Here is an 8,567-nt window from a genome sequence, read left to right as displayed (position 1 = left end):
CACCTATAATTCCAGCACTAGGGAGACAGAGGCACTGGATCTCTGTGAGTTTGAGGCCAGCCTGGTCTACAGAGCAAGTTCTGGGATAGCCAGAGCTATACAGAGAACCCCTGTCAAAACCAAAAACAAAAAAATCTGTGTTGAAGACAAATTAGCAGGCACCCAGAGCCTCTGCCTAAAATGCTTCTCACTACACCCAGCATCCCACAAAATATATCCCCCAAGCTCCCAGGCTTTATCAGAAGCTTCATTTACAGTTTGGTCTTCCACTGCCACACTATTACAAATGACAGTCACCTTCCCACCCCACCCCCACTTCCTGCTTTATTTTACTTGAAAGAATGTATCACTTTTATCCCACAGTGTACAGTTACTTGTTTAGTTGACTTTCTCTTTTATTTGGTGTGGTGTGTGTGTGTGTGTGTGTGTGTTACTTTGGTTTATGCTGTGGAACATTTATTTAATGATGTAAAGATGTGTTTTTATGTTGCATTTATTTAACTGTGAAACTGTGTTACTTTGCCTGTCTAAAACACCTGATGGTCTAATAAAGAACTGAACAGTCAATCACGAGGCAGGAGCAAGGATAGGTGGGACCACAGGCAGAGAGTATGAATAGTAGGAGAAATCTGGACGAGGAAAGAAGCAATAAAGGAGCAAGGAGAGAAGGACATCAGGGGCCAGTCACCCAGCCACCCAGCCAGCCAGGAAGTAACAGTGAAAGTAAGATATGCAGAAGAAAAGGAAAAAGCCTACAGGCAAAAGGTAATTGAAATAATTTAAGAAAAGCTGGCAAGAAACAAGCCAAGCTAAGACTGGAAATTCATAAGAAAAGAATAAGCCTCCATGTATATTTATTTGAGAGCAGGGTGGCAAACCCCCAAAAGAACTAAGAGTAAAAAGAGTTTTAAAAAGAGGGCTAGAGTAAAAGAAAATCCAACTCTGTGTTTGTGTCTCTGTGTGTGTGTGTACACACAGCTAAGGCATGGTCTCATATTGCCTATGTTGACCTCAAACTCACTATGTAGCTGAGGATGCCCCAGCTCCTGTACCTATCCTCTGAGTACTGAGATTATAGTTAAACACTATCCCGCCCAGTGTCTAAGGTTCTAAGGACCAAACCCAGGGTTTCATGCATGCTAGACAAATACTCTAACACTTGAGCCACATTCCCAGTCCCTAGTTTTTTGTTTTGTTTTTGTTTTTTTTTACTCCCAATGAAAAATTGATGAGGATGCAATTTTTGTGTTTTATTTCCTACTCTCCAATACCTACAAAAATATTTGAGTATTCTAAATTACCTGCTGGTTTATAACTTGTATCTTAGTTATGGTTACTATTGCCATGATGAAACACTAAGACCAAAGGCAACTTGGGGAAGAAAGGATTATTTCACTCACAGTTCCATTTAACAGTTCATCATCAAAAGCAGTGAGAGTAGGAACTCAAGAAAGGCAGGAACCTAGAGGCAGGAGCTGATGCAGAGGCCATGGTGGGGTGCTGCTTACTGGCTTACTCTCTATGATTTGCTCAGCCTGCTTCTTTATAGAACCCAGAACCACCAATCCACAATGAGTTGGACCTTCCCCTATCAATCACGAATACGAAAATGAGTTAGAGAAGAAAGGGTGAAGCAATAATATGAGCAAAGGGTCAAGACCATGATGGAGATACCCACTGAAACAGCTTACCTGAACTATGGGAACTCACTTGACTCTGGACTGACAGCAGGGGAACCAGCATAGGACCACACTAGGCCCTCTGAATGTGGGGACAGTTATATGACTGGGTCATTCTGTGGGGCACTGGCAGTGGGGCCAGGATTTATCCCTACTCCTTGAACTGGCTTTTTGGAGCCCATTCTCTTTGGAGGAATACCTTGCGGCTCCTCTAGGGGACCTGGGTTCAGTCTCAGCAAATCAGGTGCCTCACAACTGGCTCCCACTTCAGTGAATCAGATGCCTTCTTCTGGGTTCCAAAGGTTATCTACATGCATATGACACATGCTTACACAGACATGTACACATAAACCTTTTAATAAGTCAATGGCTAAATTAACATCTATTTATTTATTTTAAAGTAAAATGAAAATGGATACAGTTTATTTTTCACTTAGGATCATATCGGGCAATTTTTAGAAACCCTTATGTCCATCACTCAAGAGAGGGATGTTGGTGGAGAACTTAGCTCAGTGACAGACCCTCATTAGCATTCACGAGGCCAAGTTCAGTTCCCAGCACCAACAAAAACACATCTCAAAAAGGAAAGTATGTGGTTAGAAACGTCTGTTAAAATTTTAAGTTAGAAATCAACAGTGATGGAGGAAGGTCATTGGCTAATAAAGGAACTGCCTTGGCCCATTTTATTGGTTGGAAGATAGGTGGGAGGAATAAACAGAACAGAACGCTGGGAGGAAGAGGAAGTGAGCTCAGAGTCTCGACAGCTCTCCTCTCTGGAGCAGACGCCTGAGAGAGACGCCATGCCCCGCTCCCGGGATGAAGCTCCGACCCAGGATGGACTAGGCTAGAATCTCCCCGGTAAGCGCACCTTGGGGTGCTACACACAGATGATTAGAAATGGGCTAAATTAATATGTGAGAATTAGCCTAGAAGAGAATGGGCCAAGCAGTGTTTAAAAGAATACAATGTCCGTGTAATTATTTCGGGGCATAAGCTAGCCGGGCAGGCGGCTGGGGTGTTGGGGACGCAGCCCCGCCGCTGCCCTTATTACTACACAACAGAAGGTACAAAAACACAATTAAAAAAAAAATCTCAGAAAAGATTAAAACAAAGGGGGTAGAGAGACAGCTCAGCAGTTCTGAGCTCTTATGGGGATCTTAGTTTTGATGTCAACACCCTGGTTCCAGCCCCAGGGGAGCCTTATGTCCTTTTTGATACACTGCATTCACGCGCACATACTCACACACAGATACACAGAATTTAAAAATAAAATACATTTTTAAGCAACAATCATAATGATCAAACAAAAAGGTGGAGCAGCAAGGCCTGAAGGCACACACAAATAATCCCAGCACGTAAGAGGCCGAAACTGGAAGGTCACCGAGTCTAAAACCATTCCTACCCTAGTCTCAAAACAACCTGCCAGACAGCATAAGCTAAACAGAAGATCAGGAATTGTAGCATACTAAACTAGAATTCATGTTAAAATGTAAATAAATACCATGAACATTTATGTGCAGAATAATATAGTACATATGAATATATAAGACAAACGAGAAACAGGAATACAGGGCATCTTGCCAGTGTTTTAGAAAATAACAGATGAAAACACAGTAAATTGAAACAATAAGATCAAGTCAAAGAAGTAATCAGATGCCTAACATTAAAATGCCCCCTTTCAAAATTTGAAGAAAATTATTACTCAACTAACAAAGCGGGGGAAAATGTAATTAAAGTACCAAAATCAGACAGTGGAATAAATATGAACAATGAGAGAATGGAAGTAGTTTGGGAAAATTAAAGAAGAAAATAAGAGGAAAAAAAATCAAGAAAAACAAAATGGTGGGTAGAATGACAAGGAGTTCGAGCTCACCTGGGACTAAGTGAGGGTCACTGGGGCTCACAGGTTCAAGACCAGTACTTACAGACTCCATGTCAAAAAAACAAGGAAGACTAGATCTGCCATCCTCCCCAAAGAGGAAATTACCAGCATGTTTAAAAAATAGATATTATGCGCATCTGCATACTAACTGTTCATTCAAACATATTGCAGGATATATAAATGTTCAGAAAATGAAAAATTTCCAGTTTTCTATGTGAGAAACAGAACTCTGACCAGATGGAGAATACAAACGGGGAGAGGAAAACTTAAAAAAAAATTATTTATAAGGAGAGAGCCAGGACTATCAAACTAGAAATACAGCAGATTCTCAGGACACACTCTAAATAAAACAGCCTTCCAGCTTCTTCTGCCTGTGTGCCCCTACATGTTGATTAATGCCGTCCCGAGTAAACACAGATCCAGAATCTTAAACACTTAGTCAACAGCACACAGCAATGGTAACATTTTAAATGGATGGCTTAATATTAGATCCTATTAACTGGTGTCCATCAGCAAGACAGGGTGGTGTCTTAAAGGAGAAAACACATAAAACATCATTGTTAAAAGCTTGAACCTGATACTAATAAATATGCTTTATGGATGAGAAAGAACTCGCTAGACTAGACTGTTCTCATATTGTAAGTAGCCGCTACACCAACCCTACCAACACATCCTCTTCACTGGATATCTGCAGGACATGACATGGACATTTGGACATGGACCCAGAACGGTCAGCTACTAATGGCCCGTGACAGCTCTTCAGTGTGCAGGGCAAACTCACTGGGCCTTGGTGTTTCAGTTAGCTCACGACAAGGGACACACTGAAGCTGACACCACATGGCAAGCCTGATTGGTTTGTCTGCCGTGGACACTACCTGGAGGCTTGGGGCAGAGGCTAGGCATCACTCCGTGTCCCACCAAGGCCAACTGGAGAAACTGTACGGTGTGAAGCTGGAGATATAATCAATGTGCGCTGGAAAGAGGAATGAAAAGGGATCCTTTAACTCGTCTTCAGGATGTGACCTGAGCTTCTGGTTTAAGTACAAGAGCTGGGGCAGAGGGAGAGAAATAACTAAGCAGTCCTGACCAAGTCCCAGGACCAAGGCACTGTCTCAGCTCTGGTCTACCAAGGTGGCCAATACGTTATCTGTCTGCTCATTATTGTCCTTGCCTGACAGGACCAATCCGCTTCCTATAAGATGCTCACTTCTGCTCAGAGGTATCGGAGCATGGGTAACCGTCCTCTTCCGGGGGGTGCTCTGACCTAAGAGGCTCCTGCAGCTAGAGAAATGATGGGCATGCTCAAGGAAGTTGAAACATGGAGAGGAGTTTAAAGGCCAGGAGGGTGATGGAGTGTATCATAGTGGCCATGCCCCTGTCTCACATGTTATAAGGTCCTAGGTTTGAGCCCCAGCACTGAAGAGGAAAAAGGACAAAAATGGACCCTCAGCTACTATGATGTAGAGTTCGTTGATCTCGGAGACTGTGGTAGTTTGTAAGAACTGCCCCCAGGCTCACAGGGAGTGGCACTATTAGGAGGTGTGGCCATGTTGGAGGAAGTGTGTCACCTAGGGTAGGTTTCAAGGTCTCAGATGCTCAAGTCAGGCCCTGTGAGGCACTCTTCTCCTGCTCTCTGTTAATCTGGATGTAGAACTCTCAGCTACCATGTCTGTCTGCATGCCACCATGCTTCCCCTCCCTCCATGATGACAATGGACCAGCCCTCTGAAATTGTAAGCCAGCCCCAATTAAATGCTCTCCATTATAAGAATTGCAATGGTCATGGTGTCTCTTCCCAGCAATAGAAATCCTAAGACAGAGACCAAAGGCAGGGCTAGCATCAAGTGGAAATTCTATTTTTGGGCAGGTATTCTCTTCAGAGCCTTTCAATTGTTGCAGCCTTAAAGGATGTTAGAGGTAAACATTGCTACAGAAATCTGTGCACATTCCTGAGGCTAATAATTTATGAGATACATATGGAACATGAACAAAGCTCTTGACAGATGGCCTGCCACCCCTCATAACTTCCAGCTCTAATTTTGTCTGGGTATGATAAGAATGCCTGCATCTTGGTGTTATCAGTTTTCTCGAGGGAAAACAAGGCAGCCTGGTGGCACCTGAGTCTGAAGGAAGGAGGACACAATGCGAAGAGGTGCACCGAATGGCCCTCGGACTGTGAATGGAGGTGCTTCTGTCCAATTTGGCATGTGGCATGGCATGCTGGCTTCAGAACTGCCTTTGCCTTGGAAACCATTGCTGAAGGCTGTGCTTATTCTGCAGTGAACTTACAGGACTGCTTTGACCCAGGTCTTGATATTGAGACACACTGATCTTCAAATCCCTAGGTTCACAGAAAATGCACTGCCTGACCTATGGACGAGGATGTGGAAAAGTCCTTGAAGCTGAGAACATAGCACACTCAGTGCTTCAGATAAAGGGTTCTCAGACAGATCATCACCCCAGGTTTGCTTTTACTTTGTAATTTCTGAGGAAACAGGACCAGGGTCCAGTTTCCAGCTCAGGGCCATGTTAACTTCTTGAGCATAAATCCTGTTTGACTAAGTCTATCAAAAGGCTGCTTCATTTCACTTTTCCTACCTACCCTCTGTATTCCTTGGTGCTGTTAACCTCCTGCCTCTCTCTGTGCTGATTATTGTTTTGTTTGTTGGTTGGTTGTTGTAGTGTTAGGTTCCACCACCACTGAGCTGATCCCCAGGTCTTTGCCTGTGTTTGGAAGCCCAGGTTCTTTTGTTAAGGTGTCTTAATTGCTGCAGGGAAGTTGAAACACTGGTTGTATGTGTGTGGACAGGCTTGGCTCTGATGGCTTGTTAGACCTGGGAACATTGTGTTGATAGTCTGACAGACAAGAAAGAAGTTTTGGAGCCATAGAAAGAAGTATAGAAGGATTATCACAGAACCCTATGTACTTTAAAACACGAGGTCAGTGGGATGACTCAGAGGGTGAAGGTGCTTGCCACCAAACCTGACGACCCGAGTTTGGTCCCTGGGAACCACTTGGTGGCAGGAAAGAACCAATTCCCAAGTCCTCTGACTTCCACTTGTGTGTGGTGGCATGCACACCCACATGTACCCAAATGCACGATAATAATTTGAAAAACCTTTTTAAAAACAAACATAAAAATCCGTGATGCCTTGCTTCCTTGAGCAACCATCACAACAATTGTCCTTTCAAAGTGATGCTGAGGACATCTTTTTATCAAAATATAAACTTGAGACAGAGATGGCTCAGCTGTTGACTACAGTCCAAGAATATCTGCCACCTCTGCCCTCCAGGGATGGCTGTACTGACAGACACACATACATAATTATAATTAAAACCAAATCAATTTTAAGACGTGCATATTTAAATCTCTTTCCAGATGAAATAGCATTTTAAGTATCTTTTCTAGGGCAGCAGAGGTATGGTTTAGTGGTAAAGTATTTGTTTGACATGAGTGAGGCCCTGGGTTCTATTTTCAGCACTGCAAAGGTAGAAAAAAAATATATAATCATTTATTAAGTAAACAGGCATCAGCCAGGTTAGACACCAGTCTTCTCCTTCCCTTCCTCCTCCTCACCACCTTTCATTCCTGTGGAACAAATCTAGAATCTTACAAGTGCTAGGCAAGGGCTTTATTGCTGAGCTACATTTGACCTGAGTGTGAGGTCCTTGGATGGAGGTGCCCTTCCCTCCCAAGGGGGAAAGGGAGAGTCTCGCTTCCAGTGGTTCCTCATTTTGCAGATTAGACTTGGTCTCACGGAAACCCTGGGATTTTGGACATTCCACGGTAACAGGAAACTGTCCTTGGCCTGCTCCGCTCCGCAGACTGCAGCAGGCAGTCACTAGATGGAGCTCTAGGACCTCCTGAGCCGCACAGGTGGCAGCAGTTGCAGAAGCCTCCTGTTCTCACCCTCAAGGTCTCTTAAAGACATGAAGACCACGCCTAAAAAAGTGGGGAAGAGGGTCTAGGGGCGCCTGGTGTGGTGTTTGAAGCTTTTGCTTCAAATCTGAAGAGGGTCGGTTTATGAAATGTGTGTCCAGGCTGGCTTGGCCGTCCCGAGTCTGGGGGTCCAGGCTTCAGCTGACTTCGACAACAAAGGAGAGGAGTTCCATGTGTTATCCCTGCAACCTGTGGGTTTTATGATGGACTTGGCAGGCCCTTCCCCATCACTTCCTATGTCCGTGGTTTGACATGATCAATGAGATTCCAAACCTGGCACCCCAGAGGTGCTTAGATTGGCTGTAACTAGGTTCCAGGTGAACCCATTAACCCATTTGTGCTAAAGACCAGACGCAGGAATCGATTTCTTATGTGTGCAGTGGGTGGTTGGGATGACAGTGATATCTTATTTCGTTAGACCAAAAGCCACAGCGGGCTTTGAATTCCTGAAGGAGAGTGTAGGGATCCTGGCTAAATGACCATACTTGGTCATATCTGGGACTGGTCAGACATGGAGAAGGGGACATGTAACCAGATGGTACCAAAGTCCTCATTTTTAGTCGTCTTATGAAGGGGAAGGATTTTCTCTGAGGAGAATTGTCCCCTGGGTTCCATATATGAAATTCTAAAGTGAGTATGCGCAGGAGCGCGTGGGAGGAGGGGAGATGGAGGAGTCAAACAGGAGGAAGCAGGAGCCGAAGTTTAGCAGGTGGAGGTGTGAATAGTGTGGAGAAGCTCAAGGGTGAGCAGGGGGCTTCTGTATCGAGAATGCCCTCTGGGGCTAAGTTGACAGAGACAGGTTAGTGTCGGAGCCTAGTGGGGCAGATGTGACATCCTCTAATGGCTGAGAGGGAGGTCACCAGTGCCTTGGATGCAGGGGATCACAGAGCCATTTTCTAAATTATACCCAAAAGGTAGGGCTTGGTTACAGCCTAATGCGCCATGAGACGGCATCTCAAGGTGGGAGCAAAGGGGAATTTTTGTTAGAAAGGAAAAGTTCTTTTTGAGAGTCTGAGGGTCAGATTTAAACATTTTGACCCCGCAGGGCTGAGTCATAGGGAATAGA

The sequence above is a fragment of the Microtus oregoni genome, unplaced genomic scaffold (assembly GCF_018167655.1).
Source record: "Microtus oregoni isolate MIOR12 unplaced genomic scaffold, Mior012 000015F_ref0000493, whole genome shotgun sequence".
In the NCBI taxonomy this organism is placed as follows: domain Eukaryota; kingdom Metazoa; phylum Chordata; class Mammalia; order Rodentia; family Cricetidae; genus Microtus; species Microtus oregoni.
The sequence above is the reverse complement of the archived record's forward strand: the minus strand, read 5'-3'. Positions refer to the sequence as shown.